General features: G+C 44.3%; 1 protein-coding gene and 1 pseudogene across 4 annotated transcripts in view; both read left to right on the top strand.

Annotated features, from left to right (window-relative positions):
* Positions 1–26023, top strand: part of NEK1 (NIMA related kinase 1) — a 208340-nt gene that overhangs the window by 13127 nt on the left and 169190 nt on the right. The window lies entirely within an intron of this gene.
* On the top strand, positions 13739–25946 carry LOC137561595 (rho GDP-dissociation inhibitor 1 pseudogene; annotated as a pseudogene).

Below are 26023 nucleotides of genomic sequence, written 5' to 3' on the forward strand. Positions count from 1 at the left end.
TCAACCTCTGACGATCCAGCAACCGGTCTCGTTGTCCGTCTGCGCCCGTACTCCCTGCGTACGCTATTGGGAGCAGATCTCGACGGGATCGCGGGGCTGGATTGTCACAGCAGCCTAGGATAATGGAGGGCCACACATTCTGAGGAGTAAATCCACTTCATCAGGATCTGACCCAGGTTGTTCTGAATCACTTCCACAGCAGGTTGTTTAATGCTTGTTATACTGTTCACTGGTTGATCTAGCCACAGGTGACATTATTTTAGTGCTGTTCTATTGTATTGTCAGTTTTGGGAGGATTTAGATGTTATTTTTGTGCTTATTGTTTTTATTGTAATGTGTGCCAATAATGCTTAAACCTTCTATATCTATCTATCTATATTTATTTTTTATTTGGGTGTATTGTTGGAGCAATTTTTTTTTGTTGCAGTGCACAGGTTTGCTATTTATCTAACTTTGCAAGACAAAAAAAGTGCTTTGTTTTTTGTTTGTTGTCCACTTGTTTTTCTATTTATAAGCATACCGTATATACTTGCATATAAGCCGACCCGCATATAAGCCGACACCCCCCCCCCCCCCCCCAACTTTTACCTGAAAAACCAGGGAAAAATGATTGACCCCCATATAAGCCGGGGGTAGGAAATGCTGGATTGGTGCAGGCTGCGTGATCCCCCCCAGTGTGTCCCAGTATAGCGAGTATAGTGCCCAGTATGGGTAGGTAGTGCCCCAGTATAGCTAGTATAGTGCCCAGTATGTAGGTATTGCCCAGTATGGGTAGGTAGTGCCCCAGTATAGCTAGTATAGTGCCCAGTATAGTCAGTATAGTGCCCAGTATAGGTAGGTAGTGTTCAGTATAGCTAGTATAGTGCCCAGTATAGCTAGTATAGTGCCCAGTATAGCTAGTAAAGTGCCCCAGTATTGGTAGGTAGTGCCCCAGTATAGGTAGTATAGTGCCCAGTATAGGTAGTATAGTGCCCAGTATAGGTAGTATAGTGCCCAGTGCCCAGTATAGGTAGTATAGTGCCCAGTATAGGTAGTATAGTGCCCAGTATAGGTAGTATAGTGCCCAGTATAGGTAGTATAGTGCCCCAGTATAGCTAGTATAGTGCCCCAGTATAGCTAGTATAGTGCCCCAGTATAGCTAGTATAGTGCCCCAGTATAGCTAGTATAGTGCCCCAGTATAGCTAGTATAGTGCCCCAGTATAGCTAGTATAGTGCCCCAGTATAGCTAGTATAGTGCCCCAGTATAGCTAGTATAGTGCCCCAGTATAGCTAGTATAGTGCCCCAGTATAGCTAGTATAGTGCCCAGTATAGCTAGTATAGTGCCCAGTATAGCTAGTATAGTGCCCAGTATAGCTAGTAAAGTGCCCAGTTTAGCTAGTATAGTGCCCCAGTATAGCTAGTATAGTGCCCCAGTATAGCTAGTATAGTGCCCCAGTATAGCTAGTATAGTGCCCCAGTATAGCTAGTATAGTGCCCCAGTATAGCTAGTATAGTGCCCCAGTATAGCTAGTATAGTGCCCAGTATAGCTAGTATAGTGCCCAGTATAGCTAGTATAGTGCCCCAGTATAGCTAGTATAGTGCCCCAGTATAGCTAGTATAGTGCCCCAGTATAGCTAGTATAGTGCCCAGTATAGCTAGTATAGTGCCCAGTATAGCTAGTATAGTGCCCAGTATAGCTAGTAAAGTGCCCAGTTTAGCTAGTATAGTGCCCCAGTATAGGTAGGTAGTGCCCCAGTATAGCTAGTATAGTGCCCAGTATAGCTAGTATAGTGCCCCAGTATAGCTAGTATAGTGCCCCAGTATAGCTAGTATAGTGCCCCAGTATAGCTAGTATAGTGCCCCAGTATAGCTAGTATAGTGCCCCAGTATAGCTAGTATAGTGCCCCAGTATAGCTAGTATAGTGCCCCAGTATAGCTAGTATAGTGCCCCAGTATAGCTAGTATAGTGCCCCAGTATAGCTAGTATAGTGCCCCAGTATAGCTAGTATAGTGCCCCAGTATAGCTAGTATAGTGCCCAGTATAGCTAGTATAGTGCCCAGTATAGCTAGTATAGTGCCCAGTATAGCTAGTAAAGTGCCCAGTTTAGCTAGTATAGTGCCCCAGTATAGGTAGGTAGTGCCCCAGTATAGCTAGTATAGTGCCCAGTATAGCTAGTATAGTGCCCAGTATAGCTAGTATAGTGCCCAGTATAGGTAGGTAGTGGCCAGTATAGTGCCCAGTATAGGTAGGTAGTGGCCAGTATGGCTCCCCGCTCCCCCCGCTGCTATTACCTGTTTAGGCAGAGGCTTCCTCTTCCCCGGCGCTTCCTCTTCCCCGCTCTCATGCGCATATGAAGTGATCACAGCAGTTCGCCCGGTGCTGCTACTGTGACGATGCAGGGGGCAGGAAAGAGCTCCCTGTAGCAGCAATCTGTATCGCCGTTACCAGGGGAACCGCTCTTTCCTGCTCCCTGCATCGTCCCAGCAGCAGCGCCGGGTGCGCTGCTGTGATCACTTCATACACGCATGAGTGCGGGGAACAGGAAGCGCCAGGGAAGAGGAAGCCGCTGCCTAAACAAGTAATAGCAGGGGAGGGGGGAGCGGGGGCCGCGGACCACCAGGAAAGACTCGCATACAAGCCGACCCCCCCAACTTTTGACCCCCTTTTTGGGGGTCAAAAATTTGGCTTGTATGCGAGTATATAAGGTATTTCTGTAAATAAGCAGATTGGATTCCTTGACAGTAGTACAGCCATGCTTTGTTCCAATAATCTGACTTTAGGTAATTGCATGGGGAAAAATGAAAGGTTCACTATAAGGAGTATGAATGGTGTTTTTACATGTTTACGTTTTCAGTATTGTAAAGTAAAATGTTTCTTTTTGTTTCGTTTGGTAATTGTGAAATAAATGGTGGAGTTCAGAGCTTTGTAGACAGTATGATAGAGGAGAATAAGCCCCAATCCATGAGACATTGGCTTACACGGATGATTTATAGAGTAAAAGGGTGGGCTTTAACAGGGAAAATTAGAATCTCTGCAGTTCCTGTAATCTAGTTGGTTCCCAGGCTGCTACCTTAGCCAGATTCTGCCTAAGGACAAACGCACACACTCTGGATCTATAAGGGCCCGTTTCCACTATTGCGTTGCGGAGTCGCCGGCTAATCACCACAGGCGAAATCGCATGCGGGTGCGAATCCGCATGCGTTTTTCGCCGCGTTTTCGCATGCGATTTCGCATAGGTTAGGGTAATGCGATTTTAACCATGTCACTGCCTGTGTTAATTAACATGGGTACCTATGCGAATTCGCGGCAAAAAACGCATGGGGAAAACGCATGCGATTTACCTATTAAATACATTGCGTGCGATTCGTCTGCATTACACACGCAAGCGAATTCTGAGGGCTCTGCCGTGCAGAAAAATCCTGCACAGAAAAACGCACAGCAAAACTGACAAGTGGAAACAGTCCCATTCACTTGTATTGGCTGTGCGAATCTGCATGCGGGCAACGCATGCTGATTCGCGATAGTGGAAACGGGCCCTTATGGGAACAGATTTATAGCCTGCTTACAAGCACTATTTAACTGTTTGCATGTCATGTGTCATGCTTGTGCCTTAAAGGGAACCTGAAGCAAGTAAAATTATTTAAAATGAATACATGATGTAACTGCAAATGAATATTACATACTTACCTTACCATCAGTTCCTCTCAGAAGCTCCCCATTTTCTTCTTACAGTGATCCCTTCCAGTTCTGACAATATTTTGTCAGAACTGAAATATACCAGTTGCTGTCAGTTATATATCAGCACCTGTCAGTTACAACTGAATGTGCAAGGTAATGTCCATGTTTCCCAATGGCTCAAGTGGGCGATATTACAGTTTAACAGAGTGCTGAGCAGGAAGCTGTTATGGGGTAATGGCCATTTTCAAAATGGAGGACAGAGAATTCCATTGATCAGTGGACAAACAGGACTCAGGAGAGGAGAAAGAGATTGATGAGTAGACTACACAGGAGGTAAGTATGACGTGTTTGTTTTTGACTTTTAATTTTCAGTTCAGGTTATCTTTAAAGTGGCAAGATGCATTAGAAAACCAAATTGCTAAAAAAGACTAAAAAAAAGTAAAAAGTGTAAGAATCTATAAGTTGGTTGCTATTGGCAACAACACTACACCTTCGTTCGGCATCATATCACAGGAAGTGTGATAACTTGACTCTCATCACAGCAACCGCATAGTAGATAGAACTTCTTAGACGTCGTCAAAGTTTCAGGAGTTAATTCAGTAAACCGATATACAGATGCTTTTCTCTACATGTTCATTACTCCTCAGCGAAGCAATTGGTCTGTAGTAAGTCCTCTTTGCGTTCCATGATCTTGGTCCATTCCTTTTGAATGACACCAGGCTTTCTCTTATGTTACATCTATACTACGCACTTAGGCCTATATACAGCATACAGTTAGATAAGATGACAAGACATTACAAATAGAGTAGACTCCGTGGTATCATGACAAGCACAGTCTTTACTGCGCATGGCTTGGAAAATTCCATGTTCCAGGGACCTGGCTCTTAATCTAAAAAGAACATTGTTTACCTTTAGGGAATATGAAAACACTCGATGTTTACAGAACAAGACTGCCTCTCTGTCTGTACATCGTAGCCTTGTGTCTGAATCACACTGTTTCAGTGCTTCTAGAAATCCTCTTTAAAGGTATACTTTGCAAATCAAGTCTTTTAACTAACCTCAGTCAAAGTAACTGAGGCCTACGAATTCAAGCATATATTACTTAAATTCTAACAGTCCCCCCTGAAAAGGCTTGATCTGCAGATTCCTTGTACTGGTTCAGACAGTACCCATGAGCCTGTTTTTTTTTATGTTTCACCCTTCCATGCTCGTTTCCAAACACAATCTCTGCTCTAGGTGAATGCCCCTGGGAGGGAGAGCAAGATCTCTTGTCTCTCTGGGAATGCCCTTCTTTTAAGCCCTCATCCCATTCTCCGCTCAGCATTCTCATCACAGGCGTATCCCTTACATACTCCACTTGACTATGGAAAAGTGAAACTTGTTTGTACCCAGTGCTAGGGGTCTTCTAGAAAACCACCTTTATACTATTAGCTCCATCCTCATAGGTACTGCTGAAAGCTAGGCACCTCACCTTGTATATTGCTTAGCTTGGAAATATTGGCTTATGAGATTGTTTATCGGACACCAATCTCTTAACCATGTTAATTTGTTTGCGTAATTTCACACACAAACTCACCTGTGTAATGATGCCCAAGATTGTCATCCCCATCATTACAACCAGTGGGTGCAGAAAGAAGCTTTGAACTGCAGAGGCCCAATCCGAGTGTCCCTGGAACATCGCCAGAAACCTTCTCCACCAGGTCAAACTGGAACTCACCTGATTATATTTGTGTTCAACCTCTTTAAGATCCCCTTGATCATGGTGAAATATCACCTCTAGTTTAGTGTTCTGTTTGTTTAACCGTTGTAAGAAAGTGTGGTCTTGTGTCAAAACCTGTACCCGTTTGTCATCATGGTGTTTTATCTCTCAGGATAGACACTTCCTGGGGAGCGTTACACTTTGGAGTTCTCTTAACAATTTGAGGAATCACTTTGTCAAACCTTGATGACTGGATCCATATGAGATCTCCACTCACACAATAAGTTCCCCTTGGAAGATCAACCTTGTCGGAACAATTATGAAAATGTACCATGAATGTGTCAGTAGACATCATGTTTAAAAAACAAACTTTTCCTTCAGCCACCGGAGATTTTGGTCTGGCTTTTGGATGGATCTTTTGAATGGCAGCCGCGCATTCTTTTATTGAGCCAGCATGCTTACTCACTAAATCTGACTTACCCCAGCAAACACAGGTACTTCTCTGAAAATTGCCAGCATGATGACAAATCTACTTGTTTCATCTCTCCGTCTAGCACCAAAAAATGTTCACCTCTCAGGTCATGGTGTAAGACATGTGTGGATGAAACAGGTGTCCCCAGTGATACTACTGGAAAAACTACCTGGGTTTTTTCCATCTGTAGGAACTAGGGAAGTAGCGGTGCATAAAGAATTGTTGCACCCCTTCCACCTATTTACCCAGACATCTCGGTGCCTCCATGCAAAATATCCTTCCCCAGGAAAATCGATAAATCTCTTCTTGTCAAGTCTCAGTTGTAAAAGAGTTTTACCTTCTGATAAGGCTTGAGCCATTATCTTAAAATCCGTGGTTAACTCGGTCTGCATAGACAGGCATGCTGTTTCCCATGCCGTACCCCTAGCATGTGCAATCATCTTCTGAAGAATTATTTGAATGTGCCTTTGAGTGTACCCCTGAACTTTATGTGTTGTGCATTAACTGTTCCAAAACCAAGTTCAGATGATGTTAGGTACCCACATTCTGTTGTCCCAATGTGCCTAATTGTTGAATGACCTCTGTCATACCTTCTATGTCTACACTGTTTGCTACCTCCATCCCAGCGCCCATGCCTCCCAAGATTGTATCTGCTAAATCCCGGGACTTTCTTCTGGCTACACTATTCCCTGTGGAATGTGCCCATGACATAAAAGCCTGTACCAGGGTGGCAGCGACAGTGCTGTAGTTAGGGTTGATATTAGATATTACCCACTCTTCTAATTTAATCTGCCAAGTGATCAATTGAAGCTGGGCCTCCATGATGACTGGAGTCGCCCTCAGTTGATTTAACTGAAAAGGGCCACTTTTTACAACTTGATGTGTATCACATGACGGTAGGTGGGGTTCCTGGGTAGTCACTGGCAGGGTGACTTCCTGAGCTTTAGGGGTCATGGGAACCCCCACTTTTACTGTCATGGTTCCCCTTTTCATTATGCAAGATCTATTTGGACCTTTAAACTCTAGGGACTGTGGGATACAAAAAACGTATGTCCATGGTCCTTCATCCTCCCGGACTAAGGGCGCTATTCTTAAACTCCCCTCGTTTTATTCCCATCACCCTTCCATCATAGAGAATCCCCGGGGTGCTACCTGATATATCCCAGGATTCTACCTCTCTACTCCAAAAAGTTCCCTGATCCATTAAACTCACGTCCCATGCTAACCCTTTTGGCCCTCCCCAGAAGAATACTGTTGGTACTCTTTCCTCTGGGAAATTGATTAGCATCTCAATGACAAAAGATGTTCCTAACTGTCCTGATTGGACCTTTGCCCCCCTTATGTCCTGAGGCAAAATGCGTACTTTAGGTCGGGAAGAATGTACTCTCTGAGATCTTTCAATTAAGAGTACCCCCTCACTTACCCATCTAGAGTGAGGATAAGTGGCTGAATATGGACTGTCTAGTATTGTCTCATATTGTGACCAATGTAGTGAGGATGATGTTACCTGTGTTGACTCTCCCTTCCTTGGGATCGCTCTCCCCACCCTCTTTGTCACTTGAAAATGTGGCTGGATCTCGATTTTTACTTCTTGTTCCAAGAACCAAAACCCTTCTGCTTTCCAGCCTTTACATGTGTATAGTTGTCTTAGAGACACCCTCTGTTGGTTGCTCCAGAATGTGATAATGTCCCCTGCTTCTCTCCTGGAGGAGAAGTGACGCTTACTGCTCGTTCCTCTCCAATCTAGAACTATGTCACTCCAGAGAACCAAGACAAGGTAATCCTGAACAACACACTCCACCTTTTGCATGTACCCATTGTACTGCAATGTACCTTTTTAACAAGACTTTGGATCGGTGCGTTGGTTCCGGGAGTGTGACATTCCAGAGCAGATTTAAGCTGCCGTTAACCTCACAATTCCAGCACACTTGACCCTTTATACCTTTCACCAACATTGTGCCTTGAAACTTGTTCCCACCTTGCAGGAGTGATCTTTTCCTCCTTCCCTGTTCGGTCCAGTCGGGCCAATCGGAGGGAAGTGCAAAAGGATCTGTACCTTTTTCTCCAAACATTAACATGCTTGGGCCTTGTGTTCTCATTAACCCCTTATTGTTCATGAGAATGTGCTTTCGATCTCCTAGGACGAAATGGCAGCCTAGGATCACCATCAGCACGGTACTCTTAATTATGAGAGCACCTCCTTGGGAAAGAAAAACATTAGCAATTTGCATTATGCTTTGCTCAGTCAGTTTTTTTGTCTCTTTCTGATCTCGGAAATCTTGCTTTTCTCCAAACCAGGATTGGCCTCTGGAAACTTTCACTTATCCGACAGACATGTCTGTCTGTCTCTGCTGCCAGCACCTCAGCTTTCTCAATTCCATATTGCCAAAACTCCTGAAACCGAAATACAAACAAATCAATTCTTGTTAATGATTTGGGTTTCGCCCTGCGGTCTTGTACTCTGCACACCTTAGATTGATCGATATATACCATAATTGATCTTGTTTCTTTATAGTTCTCTTGAACTCAGTTTACTCTTTTTGGTAGACTGGAGCTACACTCCTCTCCCCTACCTTATGTTACAATGTCATAAGTACTTACCTTTTTAAAATATGCTTTCACGGACTTCACCTTTTGGAAGCCCTTACCTCATTGAAATTCTTACCTCATCCCCCCCGTACATACTCGGCCGCAGTATGTACTGAGTACGGATGCCACACACATGTTACTGCTACCTGCAGACTGCTTTTTAGCTGAGCTTGCAATGTTCTTACTCATTTTCATGTTTACTTACCTAGAACTTCAATGATCGGAACCAGCTCTGCTAGAAGTCCTGTTTGTTGTACCTTCTGACCAATGTTTGCCAATGCTACTACCTCTATACTTGCCCAAAAAATGGCTACCTCCCTGAGAAAGGGGTGCTTTGCAATTTAACTACACAGGGTTCAGGGCTACTCATGCCAGATTTATATGCCTGCATGAGAATCACTGCATGCCCACTAGGTAGGTAGTCCTATGGCAAACATTCTACTGATACACTGTCACTCTGTAAATGGCAATTCCTTGCTTCTTTGTAATTGCCCCATGAACTGGTTTCAGTTCTGTTCTGTGCTAAACTTGATAGGAGCTGGAAAAAATATATTTGACCAATCGGTGGACGAGGAAAAACATACAAACAGCCCAGCATCAACCTCTTCGTCAATCTTTGGTCCTGTCCACGACAAAAAACAAAAAAAAACGTTTACCGCTCTGCTGCCGCGGCGACGGACACCTGGATTGGTCAACTCCTTTTTTTTTTTTTCCACCTCCGGTACACCCTTATGTACTGTTCCCCCCCCCCCCCCCTTTTTCTATTGGGAACTCATGTTGCACCACTGTTTAAGGTGCATCACTTAAAGGAATAATCCCATAAGTAACCCTGTCCAGATACCACCCTGATCCACTCTTGCAAATCATTCCCCGGGAAATATCTGACATCTATGTGTCTCCATGTACCTTGCTTGAAAACACTTCCTATGACCTCAGTAACTATGATTGTCTCATAGCAACTGCTTGTTTCACATATTCTGGCATTCTTTTCCTCCGTGCCCAGACTCTGGGAATTACCAGCTTCTATGGGCATTGAGGGCGTGCCTTTTCATGGGATCTTCCAGCACCCTCCCACCTAGGGAACTTCATAAGTCACGAATATGGGGGGCGGCTTTTCCCTGAGCTGGGTCACCATCTTGGAAACTGCCAGACCTTGATCGTCATACAAACAAACTTTGACAAAAAACAAATGCAAACCCATTGACATTTTGAAAACATGATTTACTCTGCAGTCTTCTCACAATCCCTCGCAGTATTCAGACACACAAATCCTGCTTCATTAAACTTCGCTCAAACTCACGGACAGATACACATGTAATCCTGTGTACAGAACTCCGTGACAGGCAAAAAAACCTCAAGCAAACTCCCCCGTTATGCTCTTAAACCTCTACCATACATGCTAGTCATGCATAAGCTGCAACCTCACACCTGAGCTTTTTTTGCTGTGAAAGTCCTTGATAGACTGATATCTCTGGCCCCGGCCCTGTTCTGCCTTTTTCCGCGAGACAGCACTGGGTTTCACGGCACCAATTGTAAGAATCCTATACGTTGGTTGCTATTGGCAACAACACTACACCTTCGTTCGGCACCATATAACAAAGTGGGATAACTTGACTCTCATCACAGCAACAGCATAGGAGATAGAACTTCTTAGACGTCGTCAAAGTTTCAGGAGTTTATACAGTAAACAGATATACAGATGCTTATTTCTACATGTTTGTTACACCTCAGCGAAGCAATTGGTCTTGGTCCATGCTCTTGGTCCATTCCTTTTTGAATGGCACCAGGCTTTCTCTTATGTTACATCTATACTACGTTGCACTTAGGCCTATATACAGCATACAGTTAGATAAGATTGTCACAGGGCCCCTAGTGGCCGCAAAATGCCTTCCAATCGGTTTCAGCACACAGACCATGCAAGCTGTGGTCGCATTCGGTGCGCAGAAACCGCTGGAATTTTTGGCAGCAGACCAACTAGAAGGGAGCCTGTGAGTTACGGTAATACAATTTACACACTATTTCAGGGTATAACTGCCACCACCTCTGTTACCATGGGACAGAGGAGCCCACTGACTGATTCTAGACCTGCAAACAAAACGGTTAAACACGCTCTATTCTGTCTAGCTAGCAACAAAAGTAACGACTCTTCAGAGACCAGGGTTCAGTTTGTGCGGCTGAACAATAGGGTAGCTGAACGAATAAATGACGGTAGCATTGTTTATTAAAAATGCAATATAAATAATATATACAGAAAATCATTAAAATCAACAATTATAGAGACAAATGATAACGCAGTATAAAAAATAAAAGGGAGAATATACTTGGGTTCATGAAAATATGTCCTTCTGGGAAAACTCACCAAGTTCTTGGTTTTAGTTCAGTTCAGTTCAGTTCAGGAGCAAAGTTCAGACAAGATGGCCTCCACTGTTCCTCAGAGTGGCAGCATGCTCCCATGAAGGTGGAATTTGGGGGAATGAGGGAGGAGTCCCTCGCAAACACTTTTGACTGATCCCCATCTTTGGGTGGAGTCTCAGGTCCAGCCCAGGGGCTGGACAGGGTGCGGTTAACTCCCTGGGTGGGTGCCTGGTGCGCACCAAATACGACATTTTCCATATCTCGGCTTACGGTACCCGCACACACTTAACGGCCACAGATTCATGTTCCTCAGAATATGACCGTTCATATGACATCAAACTTAGGTGCTTTTGCATGGCCGGTTACGAAGTAGTGGAATACCTCGGGTTCTGGGTATGTCAGGGGCCTCAATTTAATATCAAAATATTCACCAGATCCGGACCAGCAGAATGAGATAACTTTCATACCTCTCATATGAACGGTATTCCGTAAACATGCTAAAAATCATATACAGCATTCACTTCCTTTCTGCTGCTGGCGGTGCCAGGCAGTCTGGCCTCCTGCTGAGCTTATCCTGGCTTTTTCAAAAGGCAGTGACACTTGCCAGTTGGTTGCTGCTGTGGCTTTCACACCTGGTGTCACTGATCAGGAAAGAGACTCTTTGTGCTCAATTAGCATCTGAGTGAGATCAGCTAGGACAACCTTGGAGTTTTACACCTCTGCTAAGGCCCAGATTCCAGTCACATGCTAATTAACAAGTCACTGGCCAGGAAGGGGACTCTTTGATCAAGTTAAAAAAAGAAAATGTCATTTTCTGATCGCTGCAAAGACTGAGCAAATCTAACCGGGGCGATAAGAAAATTGACTGCGCGAATCTTCCTGATTCGCCTGCGTTTCTCACGGATGTTCCGTGACAAAACATTACAATAAGAGTAGAAAGTGGAAGTCATCAGCCAGAAGTCAGAAATAGCAGCCCCCCACCCCGAGAGCTTGTTAGCTCTTCTTATACTAAACTCTCTAAAGAGTTAAATGTGACATCATCTGAGCAGGGACGGATCACTAACTCATCGCCTGCTATTGGCTGATAAGACCCCGTGATATCATGACAAACACAGTCTTTACTGCGCATGGCCTGGAAAATTCCATGTTCCAGGGACCCGACTTAATTTAAAAAGAACACTGTTTACCTTTAGGAAATATGAAAACACTCGATGTTTACAGAACAAGACTGCCTCTCTGTCTGTACATCGTAGCCTTGTGCAGTCCGAATCACACTGTTCTTCAGTGCTTCTAGAAATCCTCTTTAGAGGTATACTTTACAAATCAAGTCTTTTAACTAACCTCAGTCAAAGTAACTGAGGCCTACGAATTCAAGCATATAATACTTAAATTCTAACAAAAAGAAACCAGCAGTAACAAAACCTAAAGAGCTGGCACATCCAAGGAAATATCTATTGGTTCCATGTAAAAGCAAAGTGCCAAATGGAACTAATAACGATATTTCCTTGGATGTGCCAGCTCTTTACCTTTTTTTGAGCATTGCAAGAGGGCATCATCCCTCTTTTCTAGCTTGAGCACTCTCTCCACAGGTTTTATCCTTTAGTGTGTGTGTGTGTGTGTGTGTGTGTGTGTGTGTGTGAGACATTACAATTCTGTTTACTTTGAAGAAGCAGGGTGCTCCTTAACTACCTAAAGGCCGCATCATGCCAATGGGCCTGACTGGAGGCAGCCCCAGGACCAACTAATGCCATTTGGCATCAAGTCCTGGGGCCGACTACTGCAGGAGATCACGCTCAGGCTGCGCGAGCATCTCCTGCTTGGTAGGCGGAGCTCTGCTCCGCCTTCAGTCTTCCAGCGGCGATCGCCGTCTTTTTACTTGGTACAGCGCTGCTATCTGCAGCAGTGCTGTACTGGGAACAGCCGTGTGATAATGCACCACTGTCTGCATTATAGGCCTGCATATAGACGTGTTAGACAGATTCAGAGTGTTCCTTCCTGAACAGTAGGAATATACAATACAGGAAGTAGCATCCACACCCAGTGCCTAACAATTAAATATTTCACGTTTTTAACTGTAGCTAGAAGAAGGTATCTTATGAGCATTCTAATTAGCTATTCCACTAGGCCCTTTTCCACTAGGTAATGCAATCCTGTTACCTTTCATTTCCACTGCCGGGATTGTGCCTTAATCCCAATCACAACTGCACCTAAAATTGTGCAGGCTGGCAACTACGTTTTGGAAAAAATGAATTTACATCAAATCACGATACAATTGCAATCAGTAAAACTGCCAAGATCCACTTTTTGAAGTGGATAGCAGCCTGGAAAAAGGCTCTGATATAACATTTTTATATTGGTGCCTGAAGTCTGGCTTTAAAGTTTTGGCATGTTTATACTTGAAGGGAAATTTCTCTTTCACTGAAAACAGTCCATTCAGCTAGACCGGGTACAGTTAGAAATGGTCATTGGGTTGCTAATAATTCTAAGGTAATGACTGTGATGAAACGCGGAAAAGCCGCTGTCTCTCAAGGCGAGGCGGATGTTTCCGCGTCCAGCATGGCGTCACAACGCGGAAAAAACGCCGCATGCCGCTTAGGCAGAGCGGCGGAATCCGCATTGGGAACGGCGGAATCCGCATTGGAGGCGGCTCCCGCACTCAGTTCACTGGATACATTGCAAAACAGTACTGGTGTGGCTGGGACTGATAGTCCACCAAGATTCAGACTTGCGCGCGAGCACAGAGGCAGAGTTTAAATAGTAGTTAGAAGGGTGTCTGCTGACCAGCTGGGTCAGCTGACAAATTCCACTGCTCCCATTGGACCAGCAATTAGGGAGGTCCTGGAAAGGTCCTAGAGTATATATACTGCTGGTTGTTCACTTGCTCTTTGTCTGGCGTGCGATCACATATGTGGGAGCACCCAGATCCGTAGTCAGATCCGCAAGTGTGCCGGGACCAGCTGGAGCTGTAAGTGGCAGACATCATGGCTGACAAACATGAAATCAAAGCCGTCGAAGATGATACCGAAGACGAGACTGACCTGAACTACAGAGCCCCAGAGAAGAAGAGCCTGCAGGAGATCCAGGAGATGGACAAGGATGACGAGAGCTTGATGAAGTACAAGCAGGCCTTGCTTGGCCAGTTACCGGCTACCGTGGATGTAAACGCCCCCAACGTACAAGTGATGCAGATGGAGCTGGTGTGCTGCGAGGCCCCGGAACCCCTGAAAATGAATTTAACAGGCAATGTATGCTCACTAAAGGACAAGATCTTCGTAATGAAGGAGGGCGTGTCTTATAGGATTAAAATAACTTTTAAGGTGAACAAGGAAATCGTGTCGGGGTTGAAATATTTACAGAACGCCAGACCAAAAATACTGATGGACGCACGAGCTGACCCTCTGTCTGTGCTTGCCACTTCGGTGGATAACATCCATCAAGCACTGGGCCAGCACAAAGCCTTAATTGATGCTCTTAAAGGCTCTGTGCAAACCCTTCAGACGTCAGTTGATTCGGTGTGATCCCCTCCTAGTGATGACATACGTATGCCCGTACCTGATAAGTTTTCCGGCCACAAGTCTGACTTCCGGAATTTTAGGAGTAGAGTGTTGTCATATTTCGAATTGAGACCCCGATCATCGGGGACTGAGACCCAACGGGTCATTTTTATTAAAACATTGTTAACCGGTGACTCCCAGACCTGGGCATACAATCTGCCTCCCACAGATACAGCTCTGACCTCAGTGGAGGAATTTTTTAAGGCTATGGCCGTGATATACGACGACCCTGACCTTGCGGCAACCTCTGAGCGGAAGCTCAAACTTTTGCGCCAAGGCAGAGGGTCGGTCGAGGATTACGCGGCAGAATTCCGTAGGTGGTCCGTCACCGCTAGATTTGACAACTTTGCCCTGATAGATTACTTCCTGTCTGGGTTATCGGAGGAGGTCTCCGACCTAATGTTAACTGTGCCTGAGCCCAAGACAGTTGATCAGGCCATATCATCGGCCGTTCGAGTTGATCGCAGGCTACGTCATCAGAGGCAGGCTAGGGGCAGTCACCGTGTCAGGGTGACTTCGTACGCGGCACCATCCGCTACTCCCCTAGTAACACCTTATCCGCCTGTCTCAACCTCTCCGGCCTTGCCTCCGCCCGAACCAATGCAGATTGGTCGAGCGAAACTGCCCGAACAAGCCGGGAAACGAGTCTGCCTAGGAGTAGTGGGGGGTGACACCCTAGGCACGCCATTCTCACCCCAAAAAGAGAAAAGATTGCTTCTCCCCTGTACGATTACATGGGATAATAAGTCTGTAGCCACTGAGGCTTTTATTGATTCCGGCTCAGCGGCTAATTTTATGAACACTGAATTTGCTCAGGAGTTGGGTATTCCTCTCACTCCAGTGAGTCCCCCCATTCAGGTCACGGCAGTAGATAATTCCCCTCTGCAACGGAATCGTTCCCTGTCACAGACACCGCAGGTGAAGGTCACCTTAGGGGTACTGCATGGGGAACATCTACAGTTTTTTGTATTGCATATGTCAACCTCCACTATCATCCTAGGCATGCCGTGGTTACAAGTCCATTCTCCACAAATAGACTGGGCTACGGGTCAGATAACCAGATGGTCCGATCATTGTCACCAGCACTGTTTAGGGAGGGTGACTTTGGGCCAAACCAGGGTTCAGGTGGAGGGGGTTCCTGAACAGTACATGGAATATGCTGACGTATTTTGTCCCAAGGCAGCGGATAAGTTACCCCCACATCGCCCTTTCGACTGTCCCATTGATCTCCGTTCCGGTTGTGTACCTCCCCGGGGTCATTTGTACAATCTGTCAGGGCCCGAAAAATTGGCCATGCAGGAGTACATCCGGGGCGCGTACAATCTGGTGCGCATAAGAAGGGGCGATGAGTGGAAAACGGCCTTTAATACACCAGACGGGCATTATGAGTACCTGGTGATGCCCTTCGGGCTATGTAATGCTCCGGCCGTTTTTCAGGAACTCATTAACGAGGTATTCCGGGAGGTGTTGGGGAAATTTGTTCTGGTTTATCTTGATGATATTCTTATCTTCTCCAACAACCTCGCTGAACATAGAAACCATGTGAGGTTTGTGTTGAATCAGTTAAGGCAGAACTCGTTATACGCAAAACTTGAGAAGTGCATCTTTGAAGTAACATCTGTCGCTTTCTTGGGGTACATAATCTCCACCACGGGCCTATCTATGGATCCTGCCAAGGTCTCTGCTGTTCTGGAGTGGCCACAACCGGTTGGGTTGAAATCCCTTCAGCGCTTTCTTGGCTTCGCCAACTACTATAGACGGTTTATAAAGGGGTACTCCACGGTCATTGCTCCCCTTACCTGTCTCACTAAGAAGGGGGCAGATACCACCCACTGGTCTCCTGAGGCTTTACAGGCTTTTGCCACCCTGAAGGGCCTATTCTGTTCAGCACCCATCCTCCGACATGTGGATGCCTCTTTCCCATTCATTGTAGAGGTGGATGCCTCGGAGGTTGGGGTGGGGGCTGTGCTGTCTCAGCGGTCAGGCTTGCAGGGTAGATTGCACCCGTGTGCGTATTTCTCTCACAGGTTCTCCCCTGCAGAGAGGAATTACGATATTGGCAACAGGGAGCTTTTGGCCATCAAGTTGGCTTTCGAGGAATGGCGACATTGGTTAGGAGCTGAGCATACCATCACGGTTTACACCGATCACAAAAACCTAGAGTATATCGAGGGGGCTAAGAGGTTGAGCCCGCGTCAGGCTCGGTGGTCGCTGTTCTTCTCCAGGTTTAGTTTCATTATTACATACACTCCAGGTAGCAAAAATGTTAAGGCGGATGCGTTATCCAGGTGTTTCGAGTCAGAGACAGCACAGCCCTCCGTTCCAGAGACCATTGTTCCCCAGAGGTTGATACTGGCAGCAACTGGAACTTGGGAGGACTGGAAGGAGACTTTGACTCCCTTTCAGCAGGACATCCCGGAAGGGAAGCCCGCAGGGGTTTTGTTTATTCCTCTGCCATTTTGTCTCCAGGTACTGGAGATGTTCCATGCGCATAAGAATGCTGGCCATCCAGGGGCATCTAGAACACAGGATCTGGTGGCCAGATGCGCCTGGTGGCCGTCACTGGCAGCAGATTGCAAGGAATATGTGAAGGAGTGTACGATATGTGCCAGGAGCAAACCCTCCCGGCTGGCACCTGTCGGTACCTTACAGCCTTTGCCCACCCCGAGTGAGCCGTGGACCCACCTGTCCATGGATTTTGTGGGTGAGCTTCCCAGATATGAAGGCATGACAGTCATTTGGGTCATAATTGACCGCTTTAGCAAGATGGCCCACTTTGTGCCATTGAAGGGACTCCCCTCGGCTCAGGAGTTTGCCGAGTTATTTATTACACATGTATTCCGATTGCACGGCATTCCTGAAGACGTAGTTTCAGATAGGGGAGTGCAATTTGTTTCCCGATTTTGGAAGGCTTTTTGCCAACTCATGGGCATAAAGCTATAATTCTCGTCTGGTTATCATCCTCAGACAAATGGCCAGACTGAGAGGATAAACCAGTCCTTAGAGCAGTTTTTGAGGTGTTATGTTGCAGAGGCGCAAGACGATTGGGTCAGATTCTTGCCCTTCGCGGAGTTTGCTCAGAATAATTTAAAAAATTCGTCCTCCGGATTTTCCCCCTTTCAGGTAGTGACAGGGAGATCACCCAAATTTTCCCCATTGCCTGTGGTCTCCACTCCGTTCCCAGCCCTGGAGCTCTGGCAAAGGTCATTTAGGAACCTTTGGGGGACGGTAAGAAGTAACCTGGAAAAAGCATTTCTGAGTCAGAAGGGTCAAGCTGATAAGACGCTAAGTGGAGTGGAGGTTCAGACCAGGAGACTTGGTCTGGGTATCCACACGTCACTTGACCCTGAGACAACCTTCTGATAAACTTGGTCCCAGGTTTGTGGGTCCATTCCCGGTTGTCAGGAAAATTAATGATGTTACATATACCGTTGACCTTCCCACCAGCATGCGGGGAGTAAGGTCTTTCCATGTATCCCTTCTTAAACCAGCAGTCCAGGTGGGTCCCACTCCTCCTCCTCCTGTATTGGTAGATGCCCAACCCGAATATGAGGTGGAGAAGATTATTGATTCACGTACTGTACAAAACTCGGTACAGTATCTCGTTCATTGGAAAGGGTACGGCATTGAAGAGAGGCAATGGGTACCAGGGAGGCGTATGCATGCGGATGAGTTAAGGAGGGAGTTTCATGCCTTACACCCCGAGAAGCCTGGTAGGAGTTGTCCGGAGTCCACTCCTCGGGGGGGGGGGGGGTACTGTGATGAAACGCGGAAAAGCCGATGTCTCTCAAGGCGAGGCGGCTGTTTCCGCGTCCAGCATGGCGTCACAACGCGGAAAAAACGCCGCATGCCGCTTAGGCAGAGCGGCGGAATCCGCATTGGGAACGGCGGAATCCGCATTGGAGGCGGCTCCCGCACTCAGTTCACTGGATACATTGCAAAACAGTACTGGTGTGGCTGGGACTGATAGTCCACCAAGATTCAGACTTACACGCGCGCGAGCACAGAGGCAGAGTTTAAATAGCAGTTAGAAGGGTGTCGGCTGACCAGCTGGGTCAGCTGACAAATTCCACTGCTCCCATTGGACCAGCAATTAGGGAGGTCCTGGAAAGGTCCTAGAGTATATATACTGCTGGTTGTTCACTTGCTCTTTGTCTGGCGTGCGATCACATATGTGGGAGCACCCAGATCCGTAGTCAGATCCGCAAGTGTGCCGGGACCAGCTGGAGCTGTAATCCTACACTTAGCTAGATTCTGTTGATAGCTAAAGTACTAGTTTGATTGTGATTATTTGTTATGACTTTTGCCTGCCTTGACTACCCTCCTGAACTCTGATCTTGCACCTCGATATTTCTGATACTCTGTTGCCGTACCCCGGCTCATTCCTTGACTCTGCTTCTGCCTCCTGATTTTGTACCCCGATATTTCTGATACCCCGTTGCTGAACCCTGCCTGTACTTTGACTCCGCCTTTGCCCTCTGATCTTGTACTTTATCTGTCCGTGTGTGTACGACCTGGCTTGTCTGACCTCGAGAACCGACCTTACTGTTAGAGGCGGTTCCTCGCTCTGTTAGTGATCCTTCCTCCTGAAGGTTACTTTCAGTCTGTCCTTCCTACTGTCAGTCTGACTCCTCCCGTCTTGGAGAGCTCAGGTCTGCGGAAGGAATCTGTGCAGTACTCCTTGCTGCACTGAGGCCTAGTCCTCAAAGTGTTACTGTTACACCAAACACTACACTCTACTCAGGTGAACAGAGGTTAGCTAGTATATCGGATTATCAGTGATACTGCAGATCACGTATAATCTGGTATACATCTGTATTCCCAGTGATTCTGCAGATCACTGGTAATCAGGTCCTCTCTGTGCTTCACCGATCGTTACAATGACATTTTTATGCTGCTTGGAATTGGACCAATAAAGTATAGTAGCTAGTTATTTTGATTGGTCCAATTAAACAGCACTGAATATAAAAGGAGAGGAGGAAGGGAAAAAAACACTTTTACTTCTATTTTGTTGTTCTGCTGAGAATGCTTTAGCATTCTAAACGGATGACCTCTAGTGGCCAAATTTGATATTAAAGTGTGTAAAAAATGAATAAAAATAAAATAAAAAGCCATAAACCCTTAGTTCCCTAGCCTGCCCCCATAGTTATCAAAATAAACAACAACAAAAATTATGGAATTTAAAAGAGAATACATAAATAATTACGTTAGGGACTTAGCTTTTGTATATGCATGCCATAAGGTTATATTATTGTTATTTTTGCAGATAAGGGCTTGCAATTATTGATTAGTACAATGAGTGCAATGAGAATCCCAAAGTCACAAAATGAAAAAATTTGCCTTTATTTCCAATTAAAATATTGTCACCATACATTGTACTAGGGGCAAAATGTAAACTTTGTAATTACCAGGACAAATAGGCAAATAAAATGTGTGGCTTTTATGAACAATGGCAGGTTTTATTTTAAATCTATAATGGCCAAAAACTGAGAAATAATGAATTTTTTCCCTTTAAAATGCATATAAAATTAATTATTAGCAAAAATTGCCACCCAAAGAAAGCCCAATTTGTAGCGGTAAAAAATGTATAAATAATTTAGGTGTGGTAAGTAGTGATAAAGTTATTGGCGAATGAATGGGAGGAGCGCTGAAATTTGAGAATTACTCTGGTCCATGAGGGGTAAAACCCTTAGTGGTGAAGTGGCTAAATAAACCTAGAATATGAGTGAAATCAAAATTACTAGCATCTAATTGACCATCTCTAGTCAAAGATATTAATGGAAAAGCCTGTAGTTCATTTTTAGTTTTTATGTACATACAAAACATGGCCATTACTCACTCAGGGTTTCACACAGTGTTTGCTGCCAGTCAATAGATTAGTTTAGGTAGGGATGGTCGCAAATGCCAATTTCTGCTTTCGAGGAAAATCCACTTTCTGCCAATGCCAGTTACCGCTTCCGCTTTCCTATAGCAGTTCCTGTGGAGAAAGTTCCACCAAATTTCTGACAACTTTAACCACGGTGCAACGGCCTAACGCAGAGTGACGGCCGCAGAATAGCCCTCTTATTCCTCAGTCACACCATATTGTGTAACCTCAGGAGAGCCGAGATTTGCAGGGAACGAGCGCTTGCTCGAGCATGCGTTCCCTGCAGTAAACACAGGGGGCTGCCGCTATCACCTTGCCAGCCCGTGATTTTATAAAAAAAGGCTTAAAAAAAACATGTGTACAACGCTACGACTACACATGTAACTTGTAGTGTATGGATCATAGTGTAGGGCCAATTTAGGGGGGAGAAGGAGAGGATGCAAAAAAAGGGGGGGGGGGAAAGTCACAGCAGCAAACAGATGCCACCAAAAGAAAGCGCTAATTCTGGAAAGAAAAGGTGGTAAAATGCATTTGAGTGCTAAGTTGTATGATTGAGCAATAAACTGTTAAATTTAAAGTGCTGAATTGTAAAAAATGGCCTGGTCTCTACGGGGGTATAAACCTCTGGTCCTCAAGAGGTTGGGAATCCAGCCCAACAGAAATATTCCACCTTGAGTTCTGCAAACACCTTCTCCATGTCCATCGGAGTACCTCAAACAATGCCTGCCGAGCTGAGCTGGGGAGATTCCCATTACTGCTTGAGATACAGAAGAGAGTGTTGTCCTTCTGGGCCCACCTACAGAGCAGCAGCCCTGACTCACCCCACTACAAAGCCATGCTGCACAATGAAGACCAAGAAAAGCCGTGTGCACTGAAAGTCGTGGTCAGCTCTATACTCCCTCCAACCCCCGGCCCACAGGTCATAACAAAAGTCCAGATAAAACACACCACAGCTAAGAGCAAAGAAGACTATGTGGAAAAATGGAGGAGTGAAATAAAACAGTCACAAAAGCTAGCCATATACCAGTCTCTACAAAGAGAATATAAAATGGCCCCATACCTGGAAAAGCTGCAAAACTCTCAAGAGAGAAAAATCCTGAGTGTCTACAGATTGAGTGCTCACAACCTCGAAATAGAGTCTGGGAGACACAGACAGACGTACAAACCCAGGGAGGAGAGACTATGCCAACACTGTGAGCAGAAGACCCCTGAGGATGAAAGCCACTTCCTGCTGCACTGTCCCAAATATACTGCAACCAGGGACACTTACTTTAAGAAATTGTCGGAACTATTCCCAGACTTTCTCACACTAGAAGATGAGAGAAAAACATATATCCTACTGGGAGAAGAGGAATCCACAGTGACAATCGCTGCACGCTATGTCACAGCATGCCACAGACTGAGAGGAGCATAACGGAACTGTAAACCTAAAAATGTCCACAGACTGCTTAGCCATTGTCCCCCTACCCCACCCCCTCCCATGTCCCCCTTTTTCCCCTTGCTTTGGCAATACCTGTATGAATCTTGGTCATGCCAATAAAGCTATCTTTGATTTGATTTGATTTGGTTAACATCGATTTTCTCAAAAATTACAAGGTCTTTTTTTGGGAAAAAAATTTCCCTCCTGTTCCCACTCTCCTCCTTAACATACCCTACAAATTTGGTGTTTCTAGCACCTATGGGTGGCCATTGACTGTAATTTTAAAAGTGGAATATCCGCATTACCAATTTGCAGTAATTTTAAGACATTTCACTATTAATGCAAAGCCTATGGGGGCTTTGGTTTTACCCGCTAAAGTCGGCGTGTATTGACTGTAATGTTAAATGCGGAAACTCCGCGTTATTGATATGTGGTAATTTAAAGCCAATCGGAAGACTCAGAAGTAATAAGCCAATCAGAGATTTTCTGACTAGCTTATTCATTTTGAGCCTTCTGATTGTTTTAACCACTTTACCCCCCGCGGTACGGATTTCTCCGTCCCTTTTTCCACCCTTATAAAACCAAGGGACGGAGAAATCCGTACCTCCCGTGCTACCGCCGCTGTCCGCGCTCCCGCCGCTCGTGCACGTCGACGCCCGCTCGCCCGGAGACCAATGAACGGGAAAATCCATTCCCGTTCGTTGATCTAAGCCCCCGCAATGATCTGATGCTTCTATGAGAAACAGCGCGATCATTGTGATCTTCCCAGCCCCATAGTGCTTCCTGTAAGCGTCCTTCCGGACGCTTACAGGTCGCATGAACACAAACTCACTGTGGCCATCTTGTGGCCAAATAGTAAAACTACACCCTAAAGAATTTTACATATACAAATACATTAGTTTTACACAATAAATTAACTCAATACCTCCCACACTCCCCAATTTTTATTTTTTTTTGTAATTAAAAAAAATAAAAAATTATTTATATATATATATATATATATATATATATATATATATATATATATATATATATATATATATATATATATATATATATATAAAATCAAACCATAAATAGTTACCTTAGGGGCTGAACTTTTTTAAATATTTATGTCAAGAGGGTATAACACTGTTACTTTATAAACTACGGGCTTGTAATTAGGGATGGACGCAAAACTAAAAAAAATGCACCTTTATTTCCAAATAAAATATTGGCGCCAAACATTGTGATAGGGACATAATTTAAACGGTTTTATAACCGGTACAAATGGGCAAATACATTTCATGGGTTTTAATTACAGTAGCATTCATTATTTAAAAACTATAATGGGCGAAAACTGAAAAATATTTTTTTCCCACATTTTTCCTATTTTCCCATTAAAACACATTTAGAATAAAATAATTCTTGGCATAATGTCCCACCTAAAGGAAGCCTAATTGGTGGCGAAAAAAACAAGATATAGTTCATTTCATTGCGATAAGTAATAATAAAGTTATAGACGAATGAATGGAAGGAGCGCTGAAAGGTGAAAATTGCTCTGGTGTTCAAGGGGTAAAACCCCTCAGTGGTGAAGTGGTTAAAATTATTGCTAATCGGTCATGTGGATTTTCCACATTTACAGTCAGTGGCTACCTACTTTAGAGGTTAATAGCAAAGCCCCCGTCTGTGCTTGAAACACCAAATTTGCATGTTATGTTAAGGAGGAGAATGGGAACAAGAGGAACTTTTTTTTTTTTTTTCAAAAACACCTTGTAGTTTTTGAGAAATTTTTTGTTAAAGTTAACATGGCTCTCTAGCAAGAAAAGAAGCCCAGTATAGACAGCACCACTCCGGAGATGATTATAAGGGTAAGTATCAAAATACAGCTTTATTAGAAAGCACTTAATGATCATTCATTAAATAAAAACAATTAAAAAGCAACCTATGAAACTCTCTGCCTACAATCAAATACATACACGATGCGGTGGTATATTTACATGCATAATATAGGTCATAAATCAAAATAACCATCCCACTGTAGGTTCAGAAGTGAGCCCTCAGGGGACTGAACCCGGGTTCAGTATGCATATAGCGTGACACCTCCAAAATGTTGTTGTGATGCAACTTGTACAATATTGTGCAAGAAATTTCAAAAAACAATTGCAAATATAAACTGAAAAAAAGCACAAACCTCTGCGAATAAGAACAAACAAAACCGTGCTGAAAAAATGCTGCCCATAGAAAAGTGCGTAAGAGTATACTTAGCCCAGGAAAAAGATGAGGCAGGCATCGGTAAAAGGCAGAGAGAGACAGAGGGTCCCCTCAAACGGACCCACTAGTTCCGCGGGCGTTACCCCGCTTTTCCAAGGAGAGAAGGGGACAACCGTTACAAAAGTTAACATGGCGGTAAGCAGATTTTCCATGGAAATGTTTGCATTTTCCACGAAAATCCACTTACCGCACTAGTATTCCCGCTTTCCGCACTCCAATGCGAAAATGCGATTTTCCATCGGAAATTGCATTTCAGCGGAATCCGAATGATCCATAAATGTGGATGTTAAAAATTATTTAGGCCTCTTGCGCTCTACATGCGATTAAAAAAACATGGCAGCATGCAGTACTTTTTTTTTTTTTTGTAACTGAATCAACTGAATCAAAAATTGTATCGTATAAAAAAAATCGTACTCACGTGTAGTGTGCAAAAGGCCTTACAGTGGTTTCTACTGTGTGCAGCTATTTTGCCATAGAGCAAGATAGGATATTCGGTTCAGTCTTTTCTCCAGAGTTTTTACCATGGTTACAGAGAATGCAATTACTGACAGGTGGAAATTCATAACTAGCTGCTTATTAAAATAGAAACAATATAACGAAGTACGTGGAATTACAAAAAGGGTTGATTAAGACGGATGCATGTTTATCACTATTTCAAAAGTGAATAAAAGGTTTTAAATTATTATTGTGCATTCCCCTATGGGTATATGATGCCTGCTACACAGATACTTACAAAACAATATTTAAAATTTTTTGTAAACTTGAAATATTAAATAGCCTTAGTATAATATTGTTTCCTCTCAAGACATGGAAGGAATTGCAGCAGGGTAGGTTTTGCTTAACCAGGTTATAGGAACCATAGCAGCCTGTAATAAAATTACGTAGTCATAGCAATCTTCCGATTGTGTCTCTGATTATGCAATTAAGTTTATATTTTTAAAACATTACCATTTGTCTCTGGATGTCTGTGAATGCAAAGATGTGAATGCATCTACACAGTCTCTGTGTCTGGCTACTCTATATAGTTGAGTCTCTGTTATCCAGAACTCAGCTAACCAGCAGTCTCAACTAACCAGCATAAACCAGCAATCGGCATACATTGCTAGAAGTACTTACGGTGGTGAAGGCCAACTTTGCAGTTTGTGCGTTTTACTGTACTTATAGACTGTTTTTCACAATTCCCCCAAGGTTAATATATTTTGAATTGCTGTATTTTAACATTTAAAACAGAGTTCATGGTATTTACATAAAGTTAGGTATAGTACTGTATTAGCTAGGCCTATTTTTACCATTCGTTTTCAAGCAACTAGGAAGCCACTTATCCAGCATCAGATAACCGAAACTCTTCTGTATATACAATAGCAGAGAATAGCCACAAGTTGCTGACAAATGTTTTTGCCAGGCTGTAGAACCAAAGGAACAATTTCTTCAGTCTGCATGCCAGCTACTTTTGTGTAATGATTTGGGCCTTATACTCTCTGGACCATGCTAAAGCTGCACACTGAATACTAACCTCAAGTCTATGCCTACACACCTGTTGTGTACACATAATAGGAGGGTTTGGTAAAATGGGTGCAAGGTTATGCCAATAGTAGAATCTGCTTTTTACTGATACTCTACTGTCCCTGACTGCCGATAGTAGAAAATTAGTTATTCTACTACCCTAACACTAGGAATCTTTACCTACATAAACCCGCATAACTCGACACCTAAATTGCCTCCCCATACACCCTCATCCACCTGGCACTTGGATATAATATATTCTGGCCCCAGAGGCTTCTTAACGATAACCCAGCGCCTAAATTACTCTATCCGCTGATAGTATAGGTGAACGCCAGTGCTCAAATTGCACACTAGGCGCTACCATAGCCACTGATTGCATAGAAGCCTATAGCAGTGCCCCAAAAAACAGGTAATACTTATGTCCACTTAAACTGCTTTGTACCTGTACACTCTGGAAACATTTCTGCTGGCATGCTAACATACGTGATCAGCATGTCAAAATGCCATCAACTGTTTTTTGTTTTTCATTTTTTAGCACACCTACTTGGTTAACATGAGTTCTGGTTCACCATGAGCTCGCTGGTTAGTCTACTTGGTTAATGTATTAATGTGAATGGGCTCTAATTCTGACACTGGCCGGGGACACGCAGG

Source organism: Hyperolius riggenbachi, chromosome 1, assembly GCF_040937935.1.
Source record: "Hyperolius riggenbachi isolate aHypRig1 chromosome 1, aHypRig1.pri, whole genome shotgun sequence".
NCBI lineage: Eukaryota > Metazoa > Chordata > Amphibia > Anura > Hyperoliidae > Hyperolius > Hyperolius riggenbachi.